This window comes from Dromiciops gliroides, chromosome 2 (genome assembly GCF_019393635.1).
Source record: "Dromiciops gliroides isolate mDroGli1 chromosome 2, mDroGli1.pri, whole genome shotgun sequence".
Classification (NCBI taxonomy): Eukaryota; Metazoa; Chordata; class Mammalia; order Microbiotheria; family Microbiotheriidae; genus Dromiciops; species Dromiciops gliroides.
In genome coordinates, this window is record NC_057862.1 from 267,598,759 (window position 1) to 267,619,703 (window position 20,945).

The 20,945-nt window shown below is 36.2% G+C and overlaps 1 pseudogene; it reads left to right on the forward strand.

Moving 5' to 3' along the window:
- The window catches only part of LOC122738706, a 156,520-nt pseudogene that overhangs the window by 105,664 nt on the left and 29,911 nt on the right, over nt 1–20,945 (forward strand).

Here is a 20,945-nt window from a genome sequence, read left to right on the forward strand (position 1 = left end):
CAGTTTCTCAGTCTCACCCAATTCAAACAATTCTAAATCAGTCTTCAGGTGGGGCCCCTGGGTGACTGCGAAATCCCATTATTTTATCACAGGTGCAAAGAAGGTGAGAGGGGAATGAAGAAAATAAGGAGAGAAATGGATGATGTACCCTAATAACATCAATGGGAAACAACAATGGGAAAATAATTCGCATAGTGTCTGAGAAAGAAGAGAAGCTATGGGAAAATGAGCAAAATGGGATAGGAAGATAAAAATCTTAATTCAATGGTGGGAAGGGAACTCAAAAAAGAATACTCCCATGAGTGGAGAGAAATAATCCTTAACAAGGATATACAATGAGCATAATCTGTGGTTATTTGGTCCTTAAAAATATAACTACCTAAGAGAGAGAGAGAGAGAGACAGACAGAGACAGAGAGAGAGACAGACAGAGACAGAGTTATGACTCCATGGAAAAGATCAGGAAAAGAGGAAATAGAGTTTGGGGGGGGGGGGCAATTGAGACCAGAAAGGGTAGGAAGAGCAAGGGTCCAGAAGAAGATTCCATGGAAAATTTCCTCCTTAGGGAGGAAATTATCTTGGGGAGGACAGAATATAGTAATGTAATGAACCATACAATCAAGAACAGAGAAAAAATTTTACCATCAGGCAATAATTCTAAAACCTCTACCTCCTGTAAGAACTAATATTTTAAAGAGTAAGGCAAAATAGAAACTTTTTAACATTCATTTTTTTTTAATTTTGAGTTCCAAATTTTTCTCCCTGTCTCATCCCTAAAATGTTAAGCAATTTTATATAGGTTATAGATGCTTAATCACATAAAACAGAGTTTTATATTATGAAAGAATAAACAGACCAAAAGGGAAAACATTTTTTTAAATGAAAGTAGTGTGTTTTTATCTGTATTTAGACTCCATCACTTCCTTCTCTAGAAATTTTTTAGAAAAGGGAGCCCAAAATAAGTACCTTAGAAGCTTTGATTCCAATGAGAATATAAAGAGCTAAAGAAAGAATAAAGAATAAAGAAACATAAAGGACTATGAATTAAAGAGCATTGAGAGAAAGAGAAGAGAATGAAAAGAGAAAAAGAATTTCTTTAGAAAAAAGTAATATGGAAGTTGAGCAAAAATGGTGGAGTAAAGGCAGGGCCTTGTTTGAGTTCTCCTGAATTCCCATCCAAATAACTTATTTTCTCTTTCATTTTATTATTATTTTTAATTTTTCTAAATTACATGTAAAGATATTTTTTGACTTCCACATTTTTCTCCTACCCTTCCTTCCCTCCCCCCTCCTGAGGACAGCAAGTAATTTGATATAGTTATACATTGCAATAATTTTAAATATATTTCCACATTAATCAGAGCAAAAGGAAGAAAAAATACAAGATAGAATAAATAAGAACAATAACAAAAAAGCAACAGTAAAAGTGAAAATAGTTTGCTTCAGTCTGCATTCAGACTCCATAGTTCTTTTTCTGAATGTGGAGAGCATTTTCCACCATAACTCTTTTGGCATTGTCTTGGATCATTGTATTGCTGAGAAGAGTTAAGTTTATAACAGCTGATCATCACAAAATGTTGTTGATACTGTGTACAATGTTCTCTTGGTTCTGCTCATTTCACTCAGCATCAATTCATGTAAGTCTTTCAAGGTTTTTCTGAAATCCATCTGCTTATCATTTCTTAAAACACAATAGTATTCCATTACATTCATCTACCACAACTTGTTCAACCATTCCCCAAATGATAGGCATTCCCTGAATTTCCAATTCTTTGCTACTACAAAAAGAGCACCTATGAATATTTTTGTACATGTTGGTCCTTTTCCCTTTCTTATGATCTCTTTGAGATATAGACCTAATAGTGGTATTTCTGGGTCAAAGGGTATGCACAGTTTTAAAGCCATTTGGGCATGGTTCCAAATGGCTTTCCAAAATGGTTGGATCAGTTCACCGCTCCACCAACAGTGCATTAGTGTTCCAATTTTCCCACATCTTCCCCAATATTCATCATTTTCCTTTTTTGTCATATTAGCCAATTGGATAGGTATGAGGTGGTACCTCAAAGTAGTTTTAATTTGCATTTCTCTAATCAATAGCGATTGAGAACATTTTTTTTTATATGGCAATAAATAGCTTTGATTTCTTCTCCTGAAAACTGCCTGTTCATATCCCTTGACCATATCTCAATTGGGAAATTACTTATATTCTTATATATTTGATTTTGTTCTCTATATATTTTAGATATGAGGCCTTTATCAGAAACACTAGCTGTAAATATTCTTTCCCAGATTTCTGCTTTCCTTCTAATCTTGTTTGCATCAGTTTTATTTGTGCAACAACTTTTAATTTGATGTAATCAAAATGATCCATTATACATTTCATGATGTTCTCTATCTTATCTTAAGTCATATATTCTTCCCCTCTCCACAGTTCTGACAAGTTAACTATTCCTTCCTTTTCTAATTTGCCTATGGTGTCACCCTTTATGTCTAGATCTTGTACCCATTTTGACTTTATTTTGGTATATGGTGTAAGGTGTTGGTATATGCAGAGTTTCTGTCATACTATTTCCTAGTTTTCCCAGCAGTTTTTGTCAAATAGTGAGTTCTTATCCTGGAAGCTAGAGTCTTTGGATTTATCAAATAGGATATTGCTATATTTGTTTGCTACTGTGTTTTTTGTGCCTAACCTATTCCACTGATCCACCACTCTATTTCTTAGCCAGTACCAAATGTTTTTGATAGTTGATACTTTATAATATAGTTTTAGATCTAGTACAGCTAGGCCACCTTCCTCTGCATTTTTTTCATTAATTCCCTGGACATTCTTGACTTTTTGTTCTTCCATATGAATTTTGTTCTTGTTTTTTCTAGCTCTATGAAGTACTTTTTGGTACTTTGAGTGGTTATTGTACTGATTAAGTAAATTAATTTAGACAGAATTGTCATTTTTATTATATTAGATCAGTGTACCCATGAGCAATTTATATTTTTCCATTTGTTGAGATCTGATTTTATTTGCGTGAAAACTGCTTTGTAATTGTGTTCACATAGTTCCTGGGTTTGCCTTGGCAGGAAGATTCCCAAATATTTTATGTTGTCTACAGTTATTTGCTTTCTATATCTTGCTGTTGGCCTTTGTTGGTAATGTATAGAAATGATGATCATTTAGGATATTTATTTTACATCATGCAATTTTGCTAAAGTTGTTAATTGTTTCAAATAGTTTTTTAGTTGTTTCTTTAGGATTCTCCAAGCATACCATAATATCATCTACAAAGAATGATAGTTTTGTTTCTTCCTTACCTATTCCAATTCCTTTAATTTATTTTTTTCTCATATTGATAAGGGTAACATTTCTAGTACAATATTGAATAATAGTGGTGATAATGGACATCCTCGTTTCACCCATGATCTTATTGGGAATGCTTCTAACTTATCCCCATTACATATAATGCTTGCTGATGGTTTTAGATAGATATTTATAATCTTAAGGAACGCTCCATTTATTCCTATGCTCTCTAATATTTTTTTTTAAATAGTAATGGGTGCTGTATTTTGTCAAAAGCTTTCTCTAAATGTATTGAGATAATCATATGATTTCTGTTGATAGTTTTTCTAATATTGAACCAGCCCTGAATTCCTGGTATAAATTCTACCTAGTCATAAATTATTGCAATCTCTTTGCTAATATTCTATTTAGAATTTTTGTATCAATAATCATTAGGGAAATTGAGGTATCAGTGCCATGAGACAAATATCTCATAAAAGGAATTTGGTAAGATTTTTCTTCACCTATTTTTCCAAATAGTTTATATAGTATTGGAATTAATAGTTCTTTAAATGTTTGGTAGAATTCCATTGTAAATCCATCTGGTCCTGCAGATTTTTTCTTAGGGAGTTCATTGATGGCTTGCTCAATGTCTTTTTTCTAAAATTAGCTTATTTAAAGATTTTATTTCCTCTTCTGTTAATCTGCACAATTTGTATTCTTGTTAATATTCATCCATTTCATTTAGATTGTCAAATTTATTGGCATACATTGGGCAAAATAGCTCCTAAAATTGCTTTAATTTCTTCTTCATTGATGGTGAATTCACCCTTTTCATGTTTTATGCTGGTAATTTGCTTTTTTCTTTCTTTTTTTAAAAATCAAATTAACCAAAGGTTTATTTATTTTATTGGTTTTTTCATAGAACTAGCTCTTCATTTTATTTATTAATTCTATAGTTTTCTTACTTTTAATTTTATTAATATCTCCTTTCTTTTTCAGAATTTCTAATTTGGTATTTAATTGAGGATTTTTTATTTATTCTTTTTCTAGGTTTTTTTTTTAGTTGCATGCCCAATTCATTGATCTCCTTTTTCTCTATTTTATTCATGTAGACATTTAGAAAAGTAAATTTCCCCTAAGAACTGCTTTGACTGCATCCCATAAATTTTGGCATATTGTCTCATTATTGTCATTCCCTTTGATGAAATTATTGATTATTTCTTTGATTTGTTCTTTAGGATGAAATTATTTAGTTTCCAATTAATTTTTGGTCTATCTTTCCATGGTCCCTTTATTACACACAGTTTTTACTGTGCCATGATCTGAAAAGGAAGCATTTAGTTATTCCTGTCTTTCTGCATTTGACTGTGAGGTTTTTATATCCTCATACATGGTCAGTTTTTGTGTATGTGCCATGTACTGCTAAGAAAAAAGGTATATTCGGAGGCAGCTAGGTGGCTCAGTGGATAAAGCACTGGCCCTGGATTCAGGAGGACCTGAGTTCAAATCCTGCCCCAGACACTTGACACTTACTAGCTGTGTGACCCTGGGAAAGTCACTTAACCCTCATTGCCTGCCCAAAAAAAAAAAAAGAAGAAGAAGAAGAAAGAAAGAAAAAGGTATATTCATTTCTATCCCCATTCAATCTTCTCCATTCAATTTTCTAAAATTCTATTCGCTCCTTAACTTCTTTCTTTTTATTTTATCATTAGATTTATCTAGTTTTGAGAAGAGGAGATTGAGGGCCCCCACCAACATAGTTTTGTTGTCTATTTCTTCCTGAACTCACAACTTCTTTTCTAAGAATTTAGACACGGTACCACTTGGTTCACACATGTTTAGTATTGATATTAATTGTCTATTGTATCTCTTAGCAAGATGTAGCTTCTTTCATTATCTCTCTTAATTAGGTCTATTTTTGCTTTTACTTTGAGATAAGAATTGCTAGCCCTGCTTTTTATTACTTCAGCTGAAGTGTAATATATATTCTGTTTGTCTTTTACCCTTTATTCTGTGTATATCTCTCTGATTCAAATGTGTTTCTTGTAACAACATATTGTAGGATTCTGGTTTTTAATTGACTCTACTAACCACTTCCTTTTTTTTTGTGGGGCAATGAGGGTTAAGTGACTTATGACTTGCACAGGGTCACACAGCTGGTAAGTGTCAAGTGTCTGAGGCTAGATTTGAACTTAGGTTCTTCTGAATGCAGGGCCAGTGCTTTATCCACTGTGCCACCTAACTGCCCTATCGACTTCCATTTTATGAGAGAGTTCATCCCATTCACAGTGTGGAAATTTATTTTGATTTGGGGACCCTGCCTTTGGGCTGAGATTAAAAAGCCTTAGGCCCTCAAGGGTTTTTTCTGTGTGGGACGGGCTGGTGCCCCTTCCCCTCCACTTCAGCTGAGCCAAAAAGCCCTGTGGGCTTTACTGGACACCAGGTCAGATGGCTGTCCATCAATTTTTGTCCTTCTTTTTATAAGCTATTGATTCTCTCTTGCATAACTTTCATTTCTTTTCTCAATTTTTTTTTTGCTTCTCTGATTTATAAAATCCTTTTTGGGCTCTTCCAAGGAGGCTTTTTGGTCTTGAGACCAATTCCCTCTTACCCTTTGACATTTCTAATGTAGGTATTTTGACGTTGTTGTTCTCTTCTGAGTTTTTTGTTTTGGTCTTCCCTATTACCGTAATAGTTTTCTACGGTGATGGTTCTTTTCTGTTTCTTATTAATATTTTAGCCTATTTTCCACCTTTTAAAGGTGAGCTCTTCTCCTGGGGTACAGGGTGCATTGTCCCAAGCTTCCTTTGCTGGGACCAAGGGCCCGATCACTGACTTTCTGCTCTGAGGCCTCAACTGCTTTCAGATTGCTCACTGCACTGGTGTGGCCAAGCCTAGTTGTGCCTATTGTGTAGTGTATACCTTAGCAGGCAAATTGCTTTCTGCATTGAAGCTGGAGACCTCATAACTGGCCTGCTATGCCACTAGCTTGCTGAGGTAAGACTGAGGATCCTTAGCTGCTGATCTGTGCTGTGGCTCAGAGCCTTCCGTTTGCTTGCCCAGACATGCCCTGCACTGAGCTGCACCCCCCCCCCTTTACCTGGGTGAGAAAGACCTTTCCTGAAGTCCTCTAGGTTATCTTAAGCCAGAAGATTGTTTCACTCCATCCATCTTTTTTGTAGGTTCTGTAGTTCCAGAATCCTTTTAGAGGCTTAATTTAATGTTTCCAAGGGAAATTTGTGAGAGATCAGGCAATTTGCTGGTTTCTCTCTGCTACCTTGGCTCTGCCTCCAGAGTATTTAGCTATTTAAAAACAGCAAAACATTTCTGAGGAAGGACAAGGAGAGAGACAAGATAAATAGAGGGTGGGGGGAAGTGCACAGTTAGTAATAATAACTGTGAAAAAAAATTACCGTAAGTTTCTCTGATAAAGGCCTCATTTCTCAAATATAGAGAAAATGGATCAAATTTATAAGAATACAAGTCATTTTTCAGTTGATAAATGATCAAAGGATAAGAGCTATCTATAGTCATATAAAAATACTCTAGGGGCAGCTAGGTGGTGCAGTGGATAGAGCACCAGCCCTGGAATCAGGAGTACCTGAGTTCAAATCCGGCCTCAGACACTTAACATTTACTAGCTGTGTGACCTTGGGCAAGTCACTTAACCCCAATTGCCTCACTAAAAAAAAAAAAATACTCTAAATCACTATTGGTTAGGGAATGCAAACTGAAACAGCTCTGAAACAATCTCTCAGATTGGCTAATATGACAGAAAAGGAAAATGACAAATATTGGTAGGGATGTGGAAAATTTGAGATACCAAAGCATTGTTGGTGAAGTTGTGAACTGATCCAACCATTCTGGAGAGCAACTTAGAACTATACTCAAAAGGCTTTTAAAATGCATATACCCTTTGACACAGCAATATCAGTATTAGGTCTGTATTCCAATGAAACTACACAAAAAAGTAAATCTTGCAAAATTACAAAAACAAGAAGACAACTTTCTTTTTAGAAGTAGGAGGTCTATAGGTATGATGCACATACTTTCAGATTTTTTTCCAGGTATTGGTCAGTTTTGTTCATTTTTAAAGTCTCTTTTTCTTCTTTAATAATATTATCTGTTTTATGTTATGGATCTCTGAGAGGGAGGAAGAATTCTGGGAGAAATTCTGAAGATGTAAAAAATAAAAGATATTAATAAAAATTTATTTTAAAAAAAGTTAAATCTTAAGGATAAGGATTATGTTTTATACTTTCTTTATACCTCCAATGGTTAACACAATAACTAGCACATCATAAGTACTTAATAAATATTTATTGGCTAACAGAAACATGTTTTGATCATTCTTTTTATTTCATCTGGTTCTGCTATAATTTTTACCTTATTCATTTTTGTTGTTCAGTTGTGTCTAACTCATCATAACCCAATGGACCATAGGTCTTTCCATCCTCCACTGTCTCTCGAAATCTGTCCAAGTTTATGATCATTGTTTTCGTGGTGCTACCTATCTCATTCTCTGCTGTCCCCTTTTCCTTTTGCCTTTGATCTTTTCCAACATCAGGGTCATTATGTGGCCAAAGTATTTAATTTTCTGCTTCTCTATTTGACTTTTCAGTGAATAGACTGAATTGATTTCTTTAAGTTCATTTTAGCTTTATTAATTTGGTGATCAATAAAATAAGTTTTGCTAATCATTTATTGATTTTGTTAGTTTTTTTAAAGAACTTTTTTGTTTATCAATTTTTACTCTTGTTTACCAGTTTACAATTTACTTTTCTCCTGTAATTTTCAAGATTTTCTCTTTTGTGTTCATTAAGGTCAATTTACTTTTTGTTTTTCTAATTTTAAAAACTGTAATTCATTCATCAGTATTTTTTTCTGTTTCATTAATACTTTTTAAAAGAATATAATTTTTTATCTGAGAACTAGTTTAGAAGAGTCTCAGAAAGTTTGGTTTGTTGTAACATAATTTTCTTTGTCTTCCATATAATTAATTTTATGATTTATTATTTGATCAAATTTTGCTTAGGACTTCATGAAATCTACATTTAGGGCTGTTTTTTTGTTTTGTTTTTTTTTTTAGTGAGGCAATTGGGGTTAAGTGACTTGCCCAGGATCACACAGCTAGTAATTGTTAAGTGTCTGAGGCCGGATTTGAACTCAGGCACTCCTGGCTCCAGGGCCGGTGCTCTATCCACTGCGCCACCTAGCTGCCCCTATTTAGGGCTGTCTTTTGCTCATGCTCCATGAATCAATTGTCATTTTTGCTTTTTTATGGTGTTTTTTCACATTTTATTTGCCATTATTCTGTGCTTCAACACATAGCCCTTTTTGAAAAACTGCCATGTGGTGCTAAGTAATATGTATATCCTGTAAAAGTCCCATTCAGGAGGTGTCAGAAATATTTTAGCCTCAAAAGTTTTTTTTCAGTTCCATATTATCCCTTTTATCTTTTTGTTATTTTTGTCCTGTTCTAAGGTGAGAAACAATAAATCCTACTATTATTGTGTTATTATCTATGTCTTTTTCTATTTCAATTATTTTTTCCTATAAAAATTTAAACACTGCCTTTTGGTTCATATAAATTTAATAATGATATTAGTTCATGGTTTATGTTTCCTTTTGGTATAATATGATTTCCTACTGACATCATGAATTTTTAATTTTGATTTGTCTAATAGCATGATTGTAATTTCTATGGAAAACACCACAAATAGTATATAACTCATACATAGTAAATGTTGTTCCAACCTCTCATTTTTTATTCTCAATATATCTTTGTTAAAGATTAATTTCCTGTAAGCAATGGATTATAGGGTTTTGTTTTCTTATCAATTCTATCACATTCTTTCTTTTTATTGGATTGTTTAATCTATTTAATGTTATGAGAGGTCTATGTTTTTCTCCTTTTTCATCTCTAGTATTGGTGTTTGTTTTTTTTAAAAAAGCTTCTTCCCCATTCCTCTTCCAAGTAAAATCCTATGATTCTTTATTATAACCAAATTCCTATAACCTCTCTAATCCATATTACCCCATCCCTGTTCCTTTTTTAGCCTCTTTCCTTAGTTTGGGTTTTTTTTTTACTTACAATTGATTTCTTTCCTTTTTTAGTTATCAATTTTTTCCATCTTTCCCCCTTCTTTTATTTCTTCTAATTTCATTGGTCAGTCCAAAATCTTCTCTTTTTCTTCCCCCAAATTACTTTGCTTCTTTTTTGCACTTTTTTTCTAAGTTGAATTTCTTTGCTTTGTAGTCTTAATAATTCTCTTCCCTTCCTGTCTACTCTGAACTTTTATTTCCTGATTCATGGTATATACCCTTGCTTTTTTCCTTCTATAATCTCTTATCTTCATAATCTCTTATGGGGCTAAAGCTTCTTGAAGTAGTAGTTTAGAACTCAGTCTTCTAACCAATTTCTATGTTATCACCTTTATAGCTCTTGCTCCATTGTCTCTTTTTTTTTTATTATGCCTCATTCTTAGAAGTATCAATTCATAAAAGGAGCAATGTGGATAAAAGCTGTGTTTCATCACAATCTGTTGTCAATCTATCTCTCCCTTCTTTGCAACCCCAAACATTGTTCTTTGTCCTCACCATGACCTCCAGTCCCTACACCCTCAGTTCTTTCCCAGGCTATATTTTCCTCCTTTCCCCATCTTTACTCTTTAGTCAATCAGTTCAATTCTATACTGTCCTCATCCCTGTGACCCTTTATCCTATTTCCAATCTTTCCTTGCTAAATTTCAGCCTTATATTACTCCCATCCTATGTTGCCTTTGTTCCTACTTATGTGCTGCTGAAAGAAATAGGAGGGAAAAAACTATCTAGGTACACCACAAATTTATGTAACAGAATCTCAACTGGGCCTTCATTATAGTAATGTGATCCATTTATACCTCCCTAATTGACTTACTATTCCACTCACCACTGTGTCATTTCCATGCCTTTTCATCCCTCCTCAAACCTCCCATGGGTCCCATTCCCCCCACCCTTTCAGTTGAAAATCTTTCCTCATATTTCACTGAAAAATTGGAGTCATTCACCAAGTTTCCTCTTCTCCCCTCCTCCTCCTCATCTCACCTCACTCAGATGCCTTCCACCACTATCTCTTCTTTCACCCCTTTCTCACATGAAGATGTGGTCATTCTCTTTGCACAAAGGATCCTATTGTATTTCTTCTTCTCCAGAAGATTGCTCCCTCTATCATCCCTATTTTCTCACTAATTTTTAATCATTCCCAATCTACTCGTTGCTTCCCTTCTGCACAACCTATTCTCCAAATACAAAAAACAAGCACTTTTCACTCAATCTACCTATCCCTGTTAGCTGTTGTCTCATATATCTCCTCTCATTTGTGACCAAACTCTTAAGAAGGTCTACAAGTGCTTCCACTTCCTTTTCTCTCATTCTTTCAACTCTTTACATTCTGGCTTTTAACCTCATTATTAACAGAAACTGTTCTCTCCAAAATTACTAATGATCTCTTAATTGCCTAATTTAAGGACCCTTTTCTCAGTCCTCAAACTTCTTTATCTCTCTTTAGCCTTTGAAAACTGTTTAAAACCTTCACTGGACACCCTCTTCTTGCTGCTTTCTTCTCCCTAGATTGTTCTGCATTGATTTCTCCTGCTCCTTCTTCTCACCTGTATGATTACCCCCTTTTCATTCTCTGCTGTATCTATTTGGTTCACGCCTATAGACCTTGAATATCTTCTAGGATTCTATCCTGGGTTCTCTTTTATCCCCCTCTATACTATTCCACTTGGTGATCTCATCAGCCCCAGTGTATACAATTATTATGTTTATGCTGATGATTCTCAGATCTATTTATCCAACCCTAACCTCTCTTCTAACCTCCAATCTCTAATCTCCAATCTCCAATCATGTATTAGACATCTTGAATTAAGTAACATGTCCAAAAAGAACTAATTATTTTCTTCTCTCCCTCTCCCCGAGTACTACATTAAGGCTATGCCTTTCCCTTGAAATTACTTCCATTTTATCATCATATGTGTACATTGTTTCCTACCTGTTCCCTCACTTATTAAACTACTAGCTCTTTGAGAGCAGGGACTGTGGTTGTGGTTGTTGCTTTTATTTGTATCCACAGCACTAAACAGAATCCTTGACACATAGAAAGTGCTTAATAAATATTTATTCATTTGTTAAAAACACACATACTAGTCTGCATACAAATTGTGTGGTCCAATTCTATTTCTTGTCTTTCCCATAATCATTAGCCGTACTGTAGAAGGTCCAATCTCTCTCCCCCCGATTCCATGTTTTACAATACTAACAGGCTACAATTCCCTTCTCCTGAGGCAGTAGGTTTTTTTCATTAATGTACAACACTCTATCTGAGTAGGTTATCTCCCAGAGTCCTATATCTTCTAGATTAAATCCATTTTAAGGCCCCTTTCTTATCCCCAGAATAAACCTCTTATCCCATGGGAGTGATTTTTAGTAAAAGACATGCCTTTATTGAGTTCCAACCTCCCCTTTCATTCCCTCAATTTCAACCTCTTCCTTTTACCATCTTACCATTCTCTCACATCCTCCTTTTCTGCAAAACTCTAGCTATTATCATGACTTTTCTGTTCACCCGTGTTGATCATAATAGACATCATACATTCTTCCTCTATCCTCTACTTCTCTCCTTCCCACTTATGAAAATTTCCACACTGCAATTCTATTTCACAAAATACTGTTTTAGGTGGAAAGGATTTATGAGGTTCACAGTGGTGAGAGAGTATTCTCTTTAAATTTTGCTTACTTCTTGTATAGTTTTTCATCTCTTGATGACTCCTAATTGTTGACTTGTAAGTCAGTCTTTCTCTTTTCTCTCTTTTAAAAAATTACATCCAGAAATGGAATAATTTATTTCATTATTCATTTTTTAGAATTTCTTGATAGTTTGTGTTTTGTGGTTTCTCATGATTCTGTTGTTTACAAGTTAATATTCTGCTTATGTCCAATCTTATTGTATTTTTGTTTCACCTCCCCAGAGTAACAAACCCCATGTGACCCTTAAGGTTGGGGACACTTATTATGATTGTTTATTAGACACAGGAGCCTCATCAGTCTTAGTGCGTAAACCAGACCCTGGATGCAATGCTATTGGACCTTTAAATATGGTAGAAGTCTCAGGAAAAGCCCAAAGAGTGGCAGAATTAAACCCTTGCATGGTATCTATGGGGCCTTTAACAGTAGAACATTCATTTTTACTTATGCCTGATGCCCCTGTAAATCTATTAGGTCATGATCTCCTTTGTCAACTTAGAGCAACCATATCTTGTGCTCCAGAAGGGGCTGTCTCCCTACAGTTGCCAGAGGATACTGTTCATTTTTTACCAATTTTAATTGCAGATGCTCAAGGAACAGTGGTGGATACATCCAAGATCCCCTCTGATATTCCTGAGTCCCTATGGGCTTCTTCCTCTACTGAAGTGGGGCTCCTTAAATCTGCTCTACCTGTTACTATTAAAGTAAAAGGGGGACCACCTCCATCCATTCCACAGTATCCATTGTCTAAAGAAGCCACAGAGAAATTACCCCTATAATCGAGACTCTGAAAACCCAGGGTATTATTGTTCCATGCCATCATTCTCCATGTAATACTCCCATTTTTCCAGTTAAAAAACCCAAGCCTGGGCCAGATGGCAAACCTGTTTATCGTTTTGTACAGGATCTTAGAGAGATTAACAATTATGTTATACCTAGACATGCCATAGTCCCTAATTCTGCTGCCATAGTTTCTTCAATCCCATGTGAAGCTACATGCTTCACAATAGTAGACCTCTGCTCTGCTTTTTCCTCTATACCAGTGCATGAGACTTCCAATATTTATTTGCCTTTACTTGGAAAAACACGCAGTGGACCTGGACTATCCTCTGACAGGAATTTGTAGATAGTCCTACATTGTTTTCTCAAATTTTACAGCAGGACCTGGCTTCCATTACTTTTAAAGGCTCCACTTTAGTGTGGTATGTTGATGATTTACTTTTAGCCTCCCTGATGCTGAAATATGTCTGGAAGACAGCTGCCACTTATTATTAGAACTACACAAGAGAGGCCACAAGGTCTCTAAGTCAAAGGTACAATGGTGCTTACCTCAAGTACAATATTTAGGCTTCATTCTGGCTGCTGGAATTCGCTGTATCTCTCCTGAGTCCAGGTTATTCAACAACTTTCTTCCCCCACTACTAAGAAACAGTTAAGAGCCATTTTGGGGGCTACAGGGTTCTTTCAGGGAGCTCACTAAACCCCTGATATCTTTAATGAAAAAAAATGTTCCAGAGCCTTTGCAGCTAGAACCCCAACATCTTTCAACTCTAAAAGAACTGAAGTAGGCTTTATTATCAGCACCTGTGCTAGAACTCTCAGACTACAGTAAGTCTTTACTCTTTTTGTACATGAACAGAAGGGAATGGCTTCTGGGGTCCTGACTCAATCCTTAGGACCTATCTAGTGCCCAATAGCTTATTATTCCAACCAACTAGATTCTGTGGCCTCTGGGGCACCACTTTGCCTCAGGGCAGTGACAGTTACAGCCCTTTTTAGAGAAAAAGCCTCTGATTTGGTCCTAGGTAATCCTCTTACAATACAATGTCCTCACAAAGTAGAGATTCTCTTACTACACCATAGAACACAAGCCTTTTCAGATAACAGGCTGGCTAAGTATTAAGTAACCCTGTTAGGTCATAAGAGTATCACTTCAAAATGCTGTATAGTCCTTAATCCAGCAACACTGCTTCCTAACTTGCCACTCTCGGGGGAGCTGTTGCATGGCTGTGCCTCTTTAGTTGATATGGCTGAGAAACCCCATGATGATCTTTTGGATAAACCTTTATAGAACCCTGATATTGTGCTCTATTCAGATGGTTCTTCTTTTGTGAAAGAAAGCACCCGTTACACTGGGCTGCTGTAGTTTTCTGATTATGATATTATCTTGGCAGCTTCTCTGCCTTCACATTTTAGCTGCTGAAGTTGCGCCTTTCATGCAAGCCTGTAACATAGCCAAAGAGAAGAGCACTACATCTATACTGACTCAAGATATGCATTTGGTGTAATGCCATGCTGTAGGCATGCTTTGGTGATACTTCTGTTGCTTCTTATATGCAGGAACTACAGACTAGGCTACGTGAACTCCATGAGGCAGGAGTCACTGTACAAGCTAGTCCTTTAGATTTTTCCTTGCATGATTTTAAGTTCTGGAGACGATGTATATATTAAGAATTTCAGTGGACCAGTGGGACCCAACCCACTTGGGAGGGACCTTTTCAAGTATTATTATTATTTTTTTTTTTAGTGAGGCAATTGGGGTTAAGTGACTTGCCCAGGGTCACACAGCTAGTAAGTGTTAAGTGTCTGAGGCCAGATTTGAACTCAGGTACTCCTGAATCCAGGGCCGGTGCTCTATCCACTGCGCCACCTAGCTGCCCCCCTTTTCAAGTATTATTGACAACTCCTACTGCTATTAAAATTGGAGAAAAGAATCTTGGATTCATTGTTCCCATGTAAAACCAGCACCATTTGTAGGTAAAGTAATTTCAGATAAAACAACCAGCTGCTAAAGAGCAAAGAAATCAAATGGAGCCTAGAGGTAATAGACAGTTCAATTTACAAATATTATCGCTCAATTGCAAACCCTGGGACTCAAACTCCGTAAGGTATTAGAAGATGGAAATTGTCTTTTTAGAGCCTTCGGAGACCAGTTAGAAGATCATTTGAAAAACCATATCAAATACAGACAAGAAACTGCTAATTATATGTTCAGTCATAAAGAAGATTTTTGAGCTTTTTATAGAAAAAGGTATTCCCTTTGAAGAATATGTTGCTGGTTTGAAAAAAGTTGGTACTTGTGCTGGGAACGATGCAATTGTAGGCTTTGCAAAACATAACCAGCTGAATGTAATCATTCATCAGCTGGATAAACCCTATGGCAAATTTATGGCACAGACAAAGCCAACGCTAAAGAACTCCATATTTTCTACCATAACAATCATTATAACAGCATTAGAAGAATGAGTGATAATTCAGAAACCCCTGCCACTTTGGCATGCAGAGAATTGGGGAACCAGTTTAAAAAATGTGGTGTACCCCAAATTCTAGCAATATAAGCTTTTCTGCCTACAGGTAAAGAACTTCTTCACCAAGAACACATGGTTCTGACTTCTAGAAAGGGTTATTGAAAGTTATTGCTTGATTTGCAAGGCAATTAATGAACATATTGAGTCTTGCTAATGTTTTATTTCCTTTTTGATAAATTGTTTATCACTTCAAGTATCTGTTATTTTTTATTATACTAGATAGAGAATTCATGGACAAGATGATGTGGTTTTACTTGCTTAATGATGATTCTGTAATAATGTTTAATATTATCAGCCATTTATATTCATTTATATATATATGTGTGTGTATATATATATATATATATACTCTGGGTATGGTTTGGGATTTTTTTTGGGGGGAGGCAGGGCAGTAAGGGTTAAGTGACTTGCCCAGGGTCACACAGCTAGTGTCAAGTGCCTAAAGCCAGATTTGAACTCAGGTCCTCCTGAATCCAGGGCTAGTGTTTTATCTTCTGCATCACCTAATCCCTGGTTTGGGATTATTATATATATTACAAGTATATCCTGAGTTATGCATCATAACATACATTTTTACCATCACATTGTCTTTGGTGAAATTAATATGAGATTTATGAATTATGGAAACTTACCATTTCAGAGACTGTTGCTCTTACACTGAGCTTAACAGCTATAGCTCAATTCCACGATGCAGGTCCTAAAGAGAATATATGTACAACAGGAGGAGAAATAGGTACATGTAAGATGCCCTGATGGAGGCTGAAAGAATAGCCATTCAGTGAAACCTGGAGGTGGGATTCCTTATCCAAATACATTCAGGAACTCCATAGTTTGCTGATGATAGTGGCTATGTAGAGCACAGTTGCTGGACATAGTTCAGTTTCTTCCTCTCTCCTTCCTAAAATGGCCTGGTGTGAAGGAAGTTCCAATACATGTACCTGGTTTAACTTGACTCTGCTTCTTCACTCCATCTGGTGGCATGGTCAAAATCCATCCACCTGGGACCTAGCACAATTACTGGATGTCTACGAAACCACAAGATGTGGTATGGTAACCTTCCCATAACATTTTCAGGTGTCATCATGGACACATTACTAAATTTGGCCTTGATCCAGACACATGGTGGTAAAAAACGTTATTGATATCATACCTGCCTCAACTCTGTATTTCATATGGGTATAAATGTCCTCCACAGCAGGGAATGTAATATGCTGTATGTGGCAAGTTTAAATTTGTTCTATATGAGTTATATTTTGAAGAACTCTCACTGTTTAACTTGATCACTGACAATGTTATACTAAAGATTGGTGGAAATCCAGCAGTTTAACAGCTAAAGAAATAAAAGCATACAGAGACAACCAGAATCCAGTCTCCCTGATGGCATCTTAACATTCAACAAAGACAAGATTTCAAGGACTTTAAATGAACATTTTTGTTTTTTCCTTCTGTTACTATATAAATCATCTGTAATATGTATCTTCTGCAAATGCTTTCCGTCTGTAGACATTGTCAAAGCACGAGTCCATGAGGGACTGCCCCTCTGGACAATATTTTCCCTTTCTCCCTTTCCTATATTGTTATTAGCATATTGTTTATTAGCATAGGTTATGATATTCTGTTATTTTTTATTGTTTCATCAAGGAAATACCCCATGTTTCTTAACGAAGCAAAGTCGGGGATTTAAGGAATTAATTGTGATTTGGGGTATTCATAAGTCTATCTTTGCTTTATTATGGTCAGACTGAAAAAAAAAAAGTAAGCTTAAAAGCCTAAGAGAAGATGGGTGTATACTTTGGAAGATAATTGAACAAAGAGGAACTCTGACCATAGGGAACATTTATTGAAACTAAGTAACTAGCCTTTCCCACACCCACATGGGCCTGGCAAAATTATAATGGGGACAGCCCATGTGGGTATACTGAGCCAATTGGAGACTCAGCATGGCTAAGAACCGCCCCTCCCCTTCTGGTGGGGGAGTCAGTTAGATTCAGTTGGAGGCAGTTAGGGGTTTAGAAGAAGAGTCAGTTAAAGAGGGTTCTGGGGAAAATGTGGAAGGAAGGAAGGCAGACAATTAGAGGAGGTGCTGGTGTTTGACTTTTGGACAAAAACAGAAGAGACTACACAACTAATTCTCCTTAGAGCTACAGATTTCAGGTATTGGTGAATTTGTGGGGGGTTTTTAGGCAGAGCTAGCTCTTGGTTGGAGGCAGGTTTGGGTGCCTGGAGCCTTTTTACCCCAGAGATTTATACATTGTTTCTAGTTCTATTAATCTCACTTGTGTGATTCAATTTTGTTTTAAATTTGTTCCCATTAATAAACCTAGTTTGTTTTTGAAAGAGGCTGTTTCTTTTCTTACCTCAATATTAAGGCAAGCCACCCAATTAACTCTTCCCTTACTAAATTTGGCCCTTACAGTCCTCTGGAATCATAACTGGTCTTAACAGGAATTTCAAATTCTTTTCAAATTTGTCTGTCTTTACCAAATTGTTGTCATTGTATCAATTGTTCTGCTTCTGTTCACTTCACTCTATATCAGTTCACATGTCTTTTCAGGTATCTCTGACATCATCTCTTTCATCATTTCTTATAGCATATTATCCTATAACCTTTATATACGATCATTTGTTTATCTACTTTTGGACTGATGGACACACTCTCAGAGTCCCATTCTTTGCCATCTCAAACAGAGCTATAAAATATTTTTTAATATCCTTAGAGTTTGTTTTGCTTAAGTGGTACAATGGATAGAGTGTCAGGCCTGGAGTCAAGAAGACTCATCTACCTGAGTTCAAATCCAGCCTTAGACACTTACTAGCTGTGTGACCCTGAGCAAGTCACAGCCCTGTGTGCCCTAGATTCCTCATCTATAAAATGAGCTGGAGAAGGAAATGGAAAATGACTCTAGTATCTCTGCCAAGAAAACCCCAAATGGGGTCATGAAGAGTCAGACATAACTAAAAACAATAAAAAAAAAATCCTTCCCTTACTTTACCCCTTCCTCTCATTTCTTCTTTTCCCTTCTCCCCTATTTTCCTGCTGAGTGAAATATATTTCTATTCTTGTGTTCTTCCCTCTTTTGACTAGTTCACAAGAGAGGAAGGTTCACACTCTCCCTTAACACTTATTTCTTGTTTGTATTGTAAAATAATGGCAAATAATTATAATAGGTCAGCTGTGAAAAAGATGACAACAGGGTTACCTCTAACCAGTTATTTATTGCTCCTGTTTCAATTATGGATATACAATATCAGAATTCAGTCTCTCAGAATAGCCACCCAAATCTCTCAAAAATTCTCTTCATAATGTTTTTCTAAAAAAAAGTTGAATTCAGACCCTCAAGAATTGAATTCTTATAGCCCTATCTCTCTATTTCTCACTCATTCTCTTTCCAACTATGACAAGCAACTATAAAACCATAGTTAAAACTGCCATTCAAGATTCTATTTTCTCTTAAAGATTCAGTAATAGCAATCATAGTCTGTGTAGAAGCTATTGAAGCTGATATAATATACACATAAATAAATACAAGGTAAAATGGGGAGGGAAAGAATATTAATAACTATGTGACTAAGTACAATTTCAAGTCAAAAGTTACACCTAAACTGAATATTGAAGGAACTTAAGGATTCTAATAGGAGGAGGCTAAGGTGCATAGGAGTATATTGCAGATATGGGGGATGAGTTATTCAAATTCACAGAGGTCAGAGATGGGATGCTGAGTTCAGCTAATAACTAGCATGGTTTTACTGGAACAATGCCATTAGGTGGAGTAACACAAAATACAAAATAAGTATGTCAAACATATTAGACTGAGTAGGAATCTACTGAAGGCTTTGAGCAAGGGAGTGACATAATCAGGACTTTTGCATATGGAAGATTATTTTGACAGATTCATGAAAGATTATGAGAAAAGTTTGGAAGCAAAGAGATAATTTAGGAGGTTATTATGGTGGGTCAAAATGTAAAGTGATGAGAGACCTGAACCTAGAATGTATAAGTGAAAAGAAGGAATGTATAAAAGAATATTAGGGGACAGAATACATAATAATTGGTAACTGGTTGAATAGAGGTAGTAAGCAAGATAGAGGAGTCTGAGACAGCCCCAATGTTGTGAATCTGGTTGACCAGGAAGTGGTAGACGATTATATGGAAATCTTGATGCAGGTCAGAGTTCAAGAGAAAGACAAGGAGTTCTGGACACATTGAATTCGAGATACTGATAGGCCATCCAGATATGGGAAACTAGGTAGATAGTTGGAAATGCAAGAGTGGATTTTAGAAAAAAGATTCGAGATGTGTATATAGCTTTGAGAGACCTCTTCTTAGAGATTATAATTGACTCATGGGAGATGATGAGACCACCTAGGGAAAGAGTGTAGAAAGGAGAAGGGAGCTCAGGACAGTGCCTTCAAAGACACCTAAGCTTATGGGGCAGATGATGAACACTAGAGATTGAAATACACATTGGTAGGAGGGAAAACCAAAAAAGAGTAATGTCAAAGAAGCTAAGGAAGTAAACAGTCTTCAGGAAGAGAAGATGGTCATGCTAGTAGTAGTTAAGGAAGATGAAAAATGGGGGCAGCTAGGTGGAGGAGTGGATAGAGCACAGGCCCTGGATTCAGGAGGACCTGAGTTAAAATCTGGCCTCAGACACTGGACACTTACTAGCTGTGTGACCCTGGGCAAGTCACTTAACCCCAATTGCCCAGCAAAAAAAAAAAAGTAAGATGAAAAATAAGAAAAGATCATTGGATTTGGCAATTGAGAGATTATTAGTAACCTTGAGTAGAGTAGTTTCATTTGAGTGGTAGGTTGGAAGTCTGATTATAGATTAAGAGAGTAGGTGGTAAATAAGAGAGGCAGAATAACAGGAAATCCTTTTTGTGTTTAACAGAAAAAAATGAGAAGAGATACAAGTGGCTGAGGGGATGGAAGAAGGGTCTTCACAAACCTCAAAACAAATAAATATGAAGAATACTACTACTAAAACTGCTACTATTATAACTGCTATTACCCTTCCTGCTTACTATTACTGTTACTACTACTATGGCTACTACTGTAACGATTGGAATGACGCCACCTGCTGGATACTTACTGTTCTGTTCTGCCCATGAAGCGAAGGTCTTTGAGGGCAAGGACCGGGCGTCAGGAAGTGACGCGGGATTGTGGGAGAGGAAGGAAGAGACTGGCGCTCGCTCTCACGCTCTTTCCTTTGGACTCTGGTGGAGAGCGGAGCTAGAAATGTGCTCTCCCTTAATAGATAGGAATCTAGGCCTTTCTCTCTCTCTTTACCAAATTCTTCTTTTCCTTAATAAATGCTTAAAAGTCTAACTCTTGCTAAAGCTTATAATTATTGGCGACCACTCATTAGATATTTTAGACAGACTAGCTAGAATTTTAGCCCTTAACACTACCAATAATGCTACTGCTATGACTGCTGTCACTGCCACTATAACTATTACTACTATGATTATAACTCTTCTTCTCTGCTGCGACTACTACTACTATGACTAATATAGGAAGGCATATAGCTAATAAATGTTTGTTGAATTGAGTTTGTTCACTTGAACCTTTTG